We start from the raw sequence: 12,579 nt of genomic DNA, 5'->3' as shown, positions 1-12,579 counted from the left end.
GACCTGGACTTACCAGGAAGCTGGGTAACAGATGAGGCATTAATTCCTGGTAACAAAATGAACATACAAAAAGGAGTTTTAGCAAAATAAAGCCAGGAAGGAAGAGGAAAGCTATCAATGTTTGCCTTGTGGGAGGCACCAAGGATAAGGGCTGACCAGACTGATCCATCTGGGTACAGGGCATCAAACTCCCACCAGCGTGCCACGGAGTTTAAGCCCCATCAGGACATACCCCCCTCCACCTTTTTAAAAAAGCTTTTATTTTTAAGTACTCTATACACCCGATGTGGGGCTCAAACTCATAACTCTGAGATCAAGAGTCGCACACTCCACCAACTAAGCCAGCCAGGCACGCCCCACCCCCATCAAGACATCTCTTACACCCCACTGTGAAAGTACTTACTCCCATGTCTAGCAATAGAAGAGTGCACGACAGACTATCAGGATATTTTAAGTTTGCTTATCAATTTTATGACTTTTAAACAATTTGAGAAAATGCTTACGATATCCTTTTTTAAGTGAAAGAAGATATAAAATTGTATAATCTATATTGTCTGAACTAGGTCCAAAGAATTACAAAGGAAAAGACTAGCAAAAAGTACCAGCTATGTCACTGAATCATATACTTAAAAATGGTTAAAATGATAAATTTTATGTTACGTATATTTTACTACACACAAAAAAACTAAAAACAAAGTACCAGCTACTCACAGGGGTCATGGCTGCCTGCCCCCTCCCAAAGCCCTGTAGTCACTGCATTAAAAATGTTGAATGCCTTGAAGTCTCCCAGATCACCTATGAAAGAAACTTGATACAGGTTTCCCAAATTTGACAACAATCCTAAAAATTTACGTGGCATAGATGAATTGTGAAGCTTAAATAAAGTGTTCTAAGTTGTCAATAATAGAAAGCAGATGGGCATCAGCCTAGGGGAGCAACTGTGTGTCCTTTCTATAGAAACAGTAGAACAGGGGCACCTGGGTGGCTCAGTTGGTTAAGTGACTGCCTTCGGCTCAGGTCGTGATCCCAGGGTCCTGGGATCAAGCCCCACATCCAGCTCTCTGCTCAGCGGGGGGCCTGCTTCTCCCCCTGCTCATATTCTCTATCTCTGTCTCGAATGAATAAATAAAAAAAACTTAAAAAAAAAAAAAACAACAACAGTAGAACATTGCTGTCACAGAAGAGGCAGTCAAAATGCCACCCCAAAATGTAGGGGGAAAAGGTACTGCAGGTGTAGTATTTGTCTGCTTTTTGAAATGTGAACTTCTGATTTCTTTTTTCAATCTAAACAAATACTCACTTTCTTACCTACTTGTTTTCATCATTGTAAATTCTTCTGTTTAAAGATGGCAGTTATAATTATATATTTATAAATTATACATATTATATAAAATTCAGACAGCACAAAACCTAGATCTGCCCTGTACCAAGTGGTAAGACTGTTATCCCTTCTCTGTGAGTTGGCTAAATGTCCCAAACTTCTTGAAATATTCTCAAATGTTATGCATATGTTACCTTTATAATAGGGAGGGAAAATATTAGGGGGAAAAATAAAAGAATTCACTGAGACTAAAACAGGAAGGTTTTAGGCTCATCCACAAAAAAGCACTGCCCTAGCCCACACTATGTGCTCAGAACTCCACTCCATGATGGAGAACCTGGAAGGTGGACCACATGTAAACAAGTGAGGATAACAACCCAAACCCACCCTGCCCTTAAGACGTGTATAAGGCACTGGAAGACCAGAGGAGGAAGTGACTAACTAACTCCTCAAGCTTCAGTGACAATGGGATACAACCATGCCAGGGACTAGAGGCCAGAGCAGCCATTTATGGAGCAGCTAGTCTATTCTATAATGCCCATGCTCTTACAACTGCCCTCTGGAGTAGACACCATGATTATCTCCCTCACAGATGGATGTACTGAGGTGCCAGGAGGTCACCATAAAAGGTAGCCCTCACTACAGAAAACAGGTGCCTGAGATGAAAGAGTTACTGTTAAGAATGGCTGGAATCACAGTCCTAACCTCAAAGGCGCTGCAGCCTGACTGGCTGGCAGGGGGTCTGACCGCCCGCTCCCATGCCAAAGCAGCAGAGCCAGAGACCAGACACAGAAGCTCTGCATCGATGCCTGTGGTCCAACACTGGGTGTTCATTTTCTCCCTCATTAACATTTTATTCTAGTTTTAATAAAGGAAAAGCTCTTAAGTTGTAGGTGAAATTATTTCATTAAAGCCACAATAACGCAGATCCCTCCCCCAACGCTGAGGGACAAATAAAACGCCAGATTCTGTTCCAAAAATCCAGACAAGCTTTTCTGTAAGGGAAATAGCAGCCTCTCAGATGCTTCTCCTCTCTAGAACCACCAGCATGACCACACCGCCCGATCTCTCTGCCTCGGATCAGATTTCTGGAATGAAAGACTAGTGGGTCCCAAGATGGAAGGAAATGAGAAGGAGCTTTCAGCCTACCAAGTGGTATGTTCATCAGAGTTACATTGCTAGAATTACAAAGTTTTAGCAACTTAAAAAGCTTTTTCTAGGGACGTCTGGGTGGCTATTGGTCAAACCTAAGTCCTGAGCCCACCCCTGGGGCCAGTGGGTGGAGTTGGCCCAACCAGCACTACAAGGACTAATCAGGCTTATTATCACAGAAGGAGAGAAGCCCCCGGAGAATAAGGACTAACAAAAAAACTGTGTGTCCTTTCTACAGAAACATTAGAACATTGCTGTCACAATGGGATACTGTGTCTGAGCATAGAGAGAGATGTCTGAGTGGCACCTCTAAATGCCTTTGTTTTCTAGGTACCCCTACTGTTAATAATTCCTTCAATTATTGAAACTGGTTTGATTCTTGGGACACCTGGGTGGCTCAGTCGGTTGAGCGTCTGCCTTTGGCTCAGGTCATGATCCCAGTGTCCTGGGATTGAATCCTGCATCGGGCTCCTTGATCAGCAGGGAGACTGCTTCTCCTTCTGCCTGCCGCTCCCCCCCGACTGTGCGCTCTGCTCTCTCTCTGACAAATTAAATCTTTAAAAAAAAGCTTTTTCTAGCTAAAACTGTAGTGCCACTCCTTCAAGGAAATTGAAATTATTAATTCTAAGGTGTCACATGTCCTCTTTATCAGAATATTACCTTTTCTTATAAAGAACTAAATGTATTTCATACACACACTAAGAATTTTCAGTCCTCCTTAAAAAGCCCATTACCCCTCTTTCAAGGGCAATTCTCCATTTCCAGTCTCCTCCTTGGTGCAGTCTATGACTCCCACCACCCTGTAGGAAACATACACAACAGAAACATACAGAAGTGACTGCCTCACACTGCAGCTGAAATTGCCGTGAGGTCTCAATTTGAGGGACTTTCCTACCTTGAGTCACGGTTCTCCCTTGTGCCAACAAGTAATGGTCCATTCATTGGCTTTAGGCAAGATTATATGCTCTCTGCATGTAGTCAATGTTTACCCCTACTCATCTCCCAGCTGGCTCCCAAACCAGATGAGACTTACGAACTCATCCTCTTAAACACAGGGAGCCAAAAATGATTCAGTCCTCATGGGCAGCCACAGAATCCAGGCAGCCCTGACCTGCCTAGGCCAGCACCCCGAGTGCTGTACCTGCTGATGGAGGGATCAAGGTGTGTCCTGCACTGCACCAGGTCCTGAGTCCAGGGGGCACAATTTCCTCCAGGGCCTTGCAAAATCTCACTCGGGTAAATACTCTCCTCAAGGGTCTGCGAAGTGGCCCAGCTTACAGCACCAATCTGGACGGTTTTTTTTTTTTTTTTTTTTTAAGATTTTATTTATTTATTTGACAGAGAGAGACACAGAGAGAGAAGGAACACAAGCAAGGGGAGTGAGAGAGAAAGAAGCAGGCTTCCTGCAGAGCAGGGAGCCCGATGTGGGGCTCGATCCCAGGACCCCGGGATCATGACCTGAGCCGAAGGCAAGACACTTAACGACTGAGCCACCCAGGCACCCCTGGAAGCCTTTTCTTTCTTTTTTTTTTTTTAAAGATTTATTTATTTGAGAGAGAGAAAGAGTGCGGGGGTGGGGGGCAGAGAAGGGAAGTCTCAGTCTCAAGCAGTCTTGAGCCCAACGCCGGGAGCCCAATGCTGGGCTCAATCCTAAGACCCTAAGATCATGACCTGAGCCAAAACCAAGAGTAGGATGCTCAATCGACTGAGCCACCCAGGCGTCCCCCAATCTGGCAGCCTTTATCACAAACCACTCTGCAAACAGTCGGGGTTCCTCCATGACCAGCGAGAAAGGAATGAGATACGCGTGTGAGGAAACTCCTGACACCGGCACAGGTCACAACATATGCCATTTGCCAGTCATCCTCCAGAAACCCGGAGATTTCTTTCCAAAATAAAGCATAGCAAAATATTTACAAATTTCGAGGAAATCAAGTTCAAACACAGCCACAGTTCTGAAGCACATCAGACGCTGACTCCTTCGGAATCACCCAGCTTGTTAGAAGGGCAGTGACTTCAGTCGCTCAAGAGCACATCTAAGGACTGGGAAGGAAGGCCAATGGGGCACTTGCACTTTTGACATCTTACCTCTTTGTTCCCTTTCTTTGGCTCTATACAAAGAGCCTCCAGTATTTTTAAAGTAAAAACACTCTTTTGAGAGTGAGATGAACCATTCCTGGAAGAGAAGCAGCCTGTCCCCTCCTTTGCCAGCCCTCACCTGCCCTAGACCTGCCGGCCACATCCATCAGTATTTCAGAGCCCAGAGTCTGTCAGCTGCCACCTGGCACCTCTGCAAGGTCCACTGTTCCAAATGCTCCAGGACCCTGCATCTGAGGCTTACAGTCCTCCCCTGGCCTCCCAAGGGAGGTGCAACATCCCAATCAACCCACAGGCCCTGACATGCAACCCCGGGAAGGTGTTGCTCTGTCTGTTCCATAAGGCCTAGCACAGGTACCAACAAAGGGCAGGGGCAGCTCAAAGGACCTGGGGAAAAGACACTTGTATTTCCATATTCTCTGATAAGTACACAGAGCAAGAAAAACCCAAACAATTAGCAGGGAGTTGGCAACCAACTTCACTCTCTCGCCTCCAGAGGCACTCACCTCAGAGAACAGACACTGTTCATGGAAGGACACCTTTCACTGCTTTACATGAGTAGAGCATAAAAGCAGAAAACTTGAAAATGTTCATTAAGAACTGACTAATTTAGGAACACTGAATCTTCAGCAATGTGCAATTAAATGGTTTAGTAGTGGTGTATGTTTTTCCTGTCAGGTTGTTCAAGCTCATAAAAATATACCTTCGGTGGTCAAATACACTATATCCACCCTTCCTCTTCCTTTGGTGGGTAACTCCAGGCAATCCCTCAAGGGAACAGTCTGTTTCTGTTTAGCATGAGAACCAACAGGTGCTGGTCCACACACCTCCACAGAGCACACTGTAAAAGAAGCTCAAGCGAGACCTCTACAGAGATTTAGCATCACTTCTTGCTCATGAGAGGGGAGCAATGAGCTAAGGTGCAATCCACAGATACCACGTTTCAAGCACATTAAACAAATGGGCATCAGAGTGAAAGCTGGCAGGCTTGGAGCTAGGTTAATCCTAAGACAAATGTTGCTGCAGCCTTAGCAATGACGCCAAAGTTGTATAGGCCTGGGATCTCAATCCCAGATAAAAAGGCAGGGAGAAGGGTTACAGCAAAAATTCATTATCTAGAGTTAGTCTTACACTTGTAAAACAAAAATAATCTACTATTCTTATAAAATAAGCTTTGAAGGGAGATGCAAGATTTTTATGTTCCCCAAGACAGTAAGATGGGACTTGCACAGTCCATGGGGCCTCTCATTTCTGAGTGTGCAGCTGGGGATAGAAAAGCCTGGAGAAGAAACAGCAGCACCAGCCAAGTGTTCTGTCTTCCTGGTTTCTAACATATCCTACTTCATTAAAAGAAATATTTTAATCTTCCTTAGGCTTGGGATTGGATACTCAATTTCTAAAACACATATGAGTGTCCCAAGTAAGAAAATGGATGGATATGTAGAGAGAATACTACTAAATGATCTCCCATTTTGATCCATTATGACTTTCAGTTAAATACATTCACAAGAAGAGTTAAAATGAGCCAACAAACCCAGCAGTGCAAAGAAAGTTTTGTGAATTCTCTGCAAAGAAAGCAAACAGAAGAGGCCCAAGAGGCCCAGACTGACTCCAGCTATCCCACGGAGTTTATGACAGCAGGTACTGGAACTCCACCTCCAAGCCACAAGGGTTTCAAAAACAACCCAAAGCCTGAAACCCTTTAGTCCAGAGTGGGATGAGATCATCCTGGGAGTGAAAAGAACACAGGTGAAAGACCTAGCATAGTGAGGGTCCCATGAGCAGCTACTGGAGCTGTTATTTCTATCTTCCCGTGGGCAGGGGGCTGTAGGTGCTAACCATATAACTTCAGCAACAGCTACATTTCATGAACATTTAAAATCAAATCAAGGTACAACCTTTCTGTTTAACCATTTGTTTGTTTAACCATGTGTTTTGCTACCTGTTTTGACCTTGAGACCATATTTAGGAGCTATCATCCTCCCAAACATTTCGATCTTAACTAAGTGGCATCTTAGTGGCATGAAATTCAAAAACTCTTTCTTGTTACCAGAATATTAACTTTTAGCCACCATATACTGATAATGCTGGTGCATCACCATAGCTTAATCCTTACTTGCAGGACTGAGTTAGTGATAATTTCAATTAGAAGAGAACCCTATTTATGAAAATTTACACTAAAAACAAATACACAGGGGCGCCTGGGTGGCTCAGTCAGTTAGGCGTCTGCCTTCCGCTCAGGTCATGATCCCAGGGTCCTGGGATCAAGCCCTGCATCAGGCTCCCTGATCAGTGGGAAGCCTGCTTCTCCCTCTCCCATTCCCCCTGCTTGTGTTCTCTTTCGCAGTCTCTCTGTCAAATAAATAAATAAAATCTTTAAAAAAAACAAAAAAAAAACAAATATACAATCTTGAAAAAGACTGGAGAAAATGTCTATAAACAGAAAAATGAATCCAAGGTGCATCTGAGCTGGATGTGGACTACAGTCATGTCCAACAAAGTCTTTCTGGGTAAGATGTCCTCATTTCCCCTCCAACCCTGCATGTAAAATGGCAAAATGGTAATGTGCTACAGCCTCCCCGGGCCCAAGCCAACTACCTCTGGGGCAGACCACCACAAGAAACAGCAGGAAGGGGCGCCTGGGTGGCTCAGTTGGTTGGGCGGCTGCCTTCGGCTCAGGTCATGATCCTGGAGTCCCGGGATCGAGTCCCGCATCGGGCTCCCTGCTCGGCAGGGAGTCTGCTTCTCCCTCTGACACTCCCCCCTCTCATGTACTCGCTCTCTCTCATTCTGTCTCTCTCAAATCAATAAATAAAATCTTAAAAAAAAAACAAAACAAAACAGCAGAAGAGCTTGCTTCCTCCCTCCATCCTCAGGGCTTAACCAAGTGTAGTGGTGGCCTTTAAAACAGGTCAAAGTGAGGAGACTTTCAGGAAGACTGAAGGGCCAGTTGGGAGGGGAGCTATACTGGGGATGAGGGATACAGGATTCCTTTTGGGAAGCATTATATGGTATGTGAACTATAGCTCAGTAAAGCTGTTATATATAAAAAAAAAAAATCAATACAGTAACAGAGTAACAGGGTCACACTGAAGAGACCACAACCAGCTCGGGGTAGAGGGTCCAGTGATAATATCACATCTCCACCACTAAGAGGGGAAGATGAAGTGCTCAGGAGGAAAGCACCTCCAAATGTGGCTATGAGAAGAGCAAAGATGCACGCAGACAAATTGGGACAGAACTAATTCTCGAAATATGTGGGTAAAGAAGTCTAACTTCTAAAGGAATACATTGTTTTAGATAACTAAATGTGTATGTGCAATTAAAAATAAATATTGTAGGAAAGTCAACTTCCAAGTACATCTCTCTAAGTTTATACACTTTTAAATTGTATCAAAAAATTCTTTTAAAACTCTCCAGCAAATTCTGGCCTGCCTTGTCCTGGGGTATACATGGTGCTTTACCTCCTCTTGGTGCCTGTCTTCATCTATAAACCAGGCATGGTACAGTTTTACAGAGGTGTTCTGAGGCAGAAACAAGAGTCAAACATCTAGCCTCCTGCCTGGGTGTCCTCTGCCCTACAGCTCCTCCAAAGAGTCCACTGGGAGATGGAGGTCACAGAGGGACCCGACAGTACGAGGGGATAAGGGCATACTAAGCTTGCGCTCCTGGAAGGAGAGTGAAGAGAGAAGGCTTCAGCGGCAGGCAGAGGAACAGAGTGCCACGGGACAACCTGCCTAGCCTTTAAAAAAAACACAGATCTTTAAACTGGTTACAAGTATGATAAAATGACCACCATTATTAGTTTGGGGTCTCTTCCTCCTGCAGATTTTCTTCCACACGCTTTTCTATTCTTTACATAAACAGGATCAGGCTGTATGTGTTGTTTTGCTTTTCTCCGCCCAGGAAAATCAGCTTTATTTTTCTCACCTTTTTAAAAAATTGTGATGAAATATACACAACATACAATTTACCTTTTTAAGATATTTTGGGGCATACAGTTCAGTGGCACTGAGTACATTCACGGTGTTGTGCAACAATCACCACCACCCATCTCCACAACTTTTTCATCTTCCCAAACTGAAACTCTGCACCCATTAAATAATAACTGCCCAGTCTCCCTACTCCCAAGCCACTGGCAACCACCATTCAACTTCCTGTCTCTATGAATTGGACTACTCTGGTTTCTCATACAAGTAGGATCATTCAACATTTGTTCTGTTTTGCCACTTTTCCCCACTGAACTATATGCCTTAGCCATATCTCTGTCTATACAAAATTCCTTTCAAAGGCAGCATATTATTCACACATAATCATAATGTATTTTTAACTTCCCTACTGACACTAGTTTATTACAATAATAATGCAATGAGTGTCCTTGTAGCCGTCTTTGCACTCTTGTGGAAGTATTTCTGAAGGAAAATTCCTTAGAAGTAGAACTGCTGAGACAGAGCATAGAGGTTGCACCCACTGTTTCACTCTTCCCTGTAATGCCTGTGAGCCACCAAGGATTGTGGAGCAGGGTGGTGACATTTTCCGTAGGGAAAATTAACCAGGCAGAGAGGAAAAGGAAAACCTGGCTTCACAGATGCCCAGCAATCTCTACAGCAACGCCATGGGTAGGACAGTGGCAGCAGGACCCAGCATTTACTGGGGTCTTCTGTCTACATTCTTACTTAAGGAGCAAACAGAGAGATACAATTCTTACACACATTAGAAGCATATGTGAAAAAGGAGGTTTGAGAGAAGAAAAAATTTTAAGCTTAAGAAAAACTGTGAGTGCTTAGAAAGCTCTCAAGCTACTCTGTTACATGTTATACCACAGCCATGGTTCAGGTAACTTTGTGGGCTCCTGAATTTAGAATCTGGTTATTTGAAGATGTCAAAACCAAAGGTGAAAGAGAAGGAGGCAACACTGCCTCCGCAGTCCCGAGCCTGGGAGCTTGCAGGAGGAAGGAGATGATAGCAAGAGCGCCCCCAACAGAGCCGCAACCTCTAGGAGGCCATGAGGCTCAAGACCAAGCTGGTCTCTCCAGCCTCTCCCAGAATGGGCTTCCTTCTCTCAAGGGTCTCTCCTCCTTTGTCCCTGGGGCGGGAGGTGGGAAAGAGTCCTGACAGCTCTTAGGCTCTGGGGCCCCCAAGACACAGGGCTGCCTTCTCCAGACACCTGTCCCGCCTGGACTGACCTCCCACACTCAGTGGCACACTTGGCAGGGCACAAATTTCTCCTGCCTTCTTCAAGGTACCCAGAGAGCCTGGTGCCCAGCCCCCACAGGGAATTAAGGAAGGAAGGGGGGAGAGTAGAGAAACAGGATTTGGTAGGTGGCTAGGTGTCCCACACTGTTCTTAACCCTTCAAGGAGTAACTGACCCCCTGGAAAATCTGAGACATCTCTGGGCCTCTGCTGAAAAACGCACCCCTCACTGAACTCTACAGACTGGGGTGTGGGCACCTGTGGACCCTATCTTCAGAACCCAGTACAGGGAACCAAATTAGAGGGATGAGTCAGATATTGAGCCTTCCCACGTCAGAACAAGGATGTTTGGTTCATGAAGTCAGAAACAGCTCAGAAGACACTGAGTTGAGCTACAGACACTTAAATATAAGGGGATGGTCAAGCACTCAAGAAACATTCAGCAGAGAGTTGGGAGCAATGGGATTGAAGCTTGAGTGAACCTAACCTGCAAACAGATTTGGGGGTTACCTATAAAGGGAAGACAGAAGACACTCTAAGAGTAATGTGCAAAGAAAGAAGAACGCTGCATCAGGGCCCCCATAGGTGTGAACTGCCTGTGAGCAGAGGGTGCAAGGTCAGTGTGAGAGAAGGAGGTCTGTAAAGATACAAAGAGGCAGAACATCTACACCCTCCTGGAAGTCACGGACTCTCCTCCCAGTTTCACATGGAAAATCTAGGGCTCTTAGTTTTTGGACTACACAATACAGAGGGAAGAGGAGGGTCTTGCACTGTGTGGCCCTTTAGGTCCCTGACAGACCTCAGAGTTCATAGTTTGGGGCTCAGTTATGAGTGAGCCTTGGCAAAGCCTTCACAACGTCTTTATTGAAAAGATATACAGGAGCGACCCCTTCAAACCCAGCCACCATAGTCAAAAGGTATCAAGCAAAGGAAGTGATCAGGAAAAGCCAGCATATGGGAAATCCTAAAGGATAAATGACAGCTGCTTCAACAAAACAATTACAATGAGCCCATATAAATTTAAGAAACAAAAGAGATACCTCAATCAAATGCAATGTGCAGACCTTATTTGGATCCTGATACAAACAAATCAACTGTAAAAAAAATTATAGGAAAATCAGAGACATTTGACCATAACCAGATATTTAGGTGGGAAAAAAAGGTATTATCATTGGTTTTTAGGCAGACTAATGGTATTGTAGATACAATGGGCAGCTCAATGAAATACTTATGGAAAAAAATACATCCTGGGGCTATGCCACCTAAAAAATTCGGGTTTTGTTTGTTTGTTTTTAAGATGGGGGGAGACAGGCAGTGAAGTGAAACAAGATCAACTAGGGGTTGGTAACTCCAACTGGTGATGGATGACAGACCCAAACCAACTGTTCATCAGCTTAGGAGACTGTCTTTTCCTTCAAACTCTGAGGTGAAGCGTAAATTCAATTTTTGGGGAAAAGGACCTTTTCTTGCTACCAGAATATATTGCAAAATATCATACTACTTATTACTTTTATTACTCGGTATTCAAACAGACGAAAATATAATTATTTAAAAAACAAAAACATGCTTTAAAATGTAATCACACAAGAGAAATCATCTGCTTACCTTCCACTGTATAAAAATGTGTTCAATTTGTTAGGACGATTATCTCACTAGGTAAAATAACTTCACTTAAAGGGAAAATTCTTCCCCAGAGCATCCTCTTTATGAACCAAACAATGGAAAATTTTCACCTCAGCAAGCTGGCCTCTGGGGCTCAGGCTCAACCCTGTTGCCTAGATACCAGTGACATCTCCAGTGCTTACAGAAGGCCCTGGCACCCCTCTGCAAGGGAGATGAGCTAAGGTTCAATCAGCAGTTGCTCCTTCCTTCCTTCCACATTCCACTGCTCGGACACACACAGGGATGATATACAGTGTACTGCTCTGTCACTTGTGAAGCTCCAAAGCACAACAGAATTCTATTACATCTGCTAAAGTGGTTTTTACAATTACATCAACTCTGGTGCTGGTTCTCATGCACTTGATTTCTAACAATTCCTGTGAATTCTACTCTAAAAGTTACAAAGCAAGTAAATCAGCTGGAATAACAGTTAACAGTTCAACTGACTTTTTCTCCAAAGAAAAAGTTATTAAGAGATCAACTGGCTTTTTATTTTTTACTTATTTTTTTTACGATTATTTATTTGAGAGAAAGAGTGAGTGAGAAAAGAGAGAACCCAAGTGGGGAGGGGCAGAGGGAGAGGGAGAAGCAGACTCCCCACTGAGTGGGGAGCCCAATGGATGAGATGATGCAGGGCTCGTTCCAGGAACTCCAGGATCATGACCTGAGCCGAAAGCAGATGCTTAACAGACTGAGCCACCCAGGCGCCTCTTAACTGGCTTTTTATATGAAATATGATAAAGTATTCATTTTGCTGGCTTCTAATTCTGAAAGCGGCTAAAATTAAAACAATACCACCACCACCCTGAAACTTCTCTTTAAATACTTAACACCAGGTTACAGGATGCAATTACGCAAACTCCACAGCAGCAACCGATGTAAATAAGCATGAGTTCACTTAAAATGTAACCCTGCTAAAAATGCAAATACTGCAAATATTTTAAATACTAGAGTTCATCAAATTACTGTAATCATGGCGCTTTATAAAAAAAAAAATCACAGAACTGGTGAACTGGAACATTTTTCTTAACGCTTTTCAAAAGTTTCAGTAGTTTTTCTTAAAACTATTATTTCCTAAGACTTTATTTTATTCTTGTTTCACGTAAATTTTACTACCAAAACGTTTCATTCCAAGCAGTAACTAGTCCTGTAT

At 43.8% G+C, this 12,579-nt stretch overlaps 1 protein-coding gene across 4 annotated transcripts in view; it reads right to left on the bottom strand.

The window, feature by feature from the left end:
- The window catches only part of IP6K2 (inositol hexakisphosphate kinase 2), a 29,785-nt gene that overhangs the window by 16,258 nt on the left and 948 nt on the right, over positions 1 to 12,579 (bottom strand). The gene's annotated exons all lie outside the window — the stretch shown is intronic.

Source organism: Mirounga angustirostris, unplaced genomic scaffold (genome assembly GCF_029215605.1).
Source record: "Mirounga angustirostris isolate CCGP_5_RB_7025 unplaced genomic scaffold, mMirAng1.0.hap1 SCAF_1, whole genome shotgun sequence".
NCBI classification, from domain to species: Eukaryota; Metazoa; Chordata; class Mammalia; order Carnivora; family Phocidae; genus Mirounga; species Mirounga angustirostris.
The sequence above is the reverse complement of the archived record's forward strand: the minus strand, read 5'-3'. Positions and strand labels throughout refer to the sequence as shown.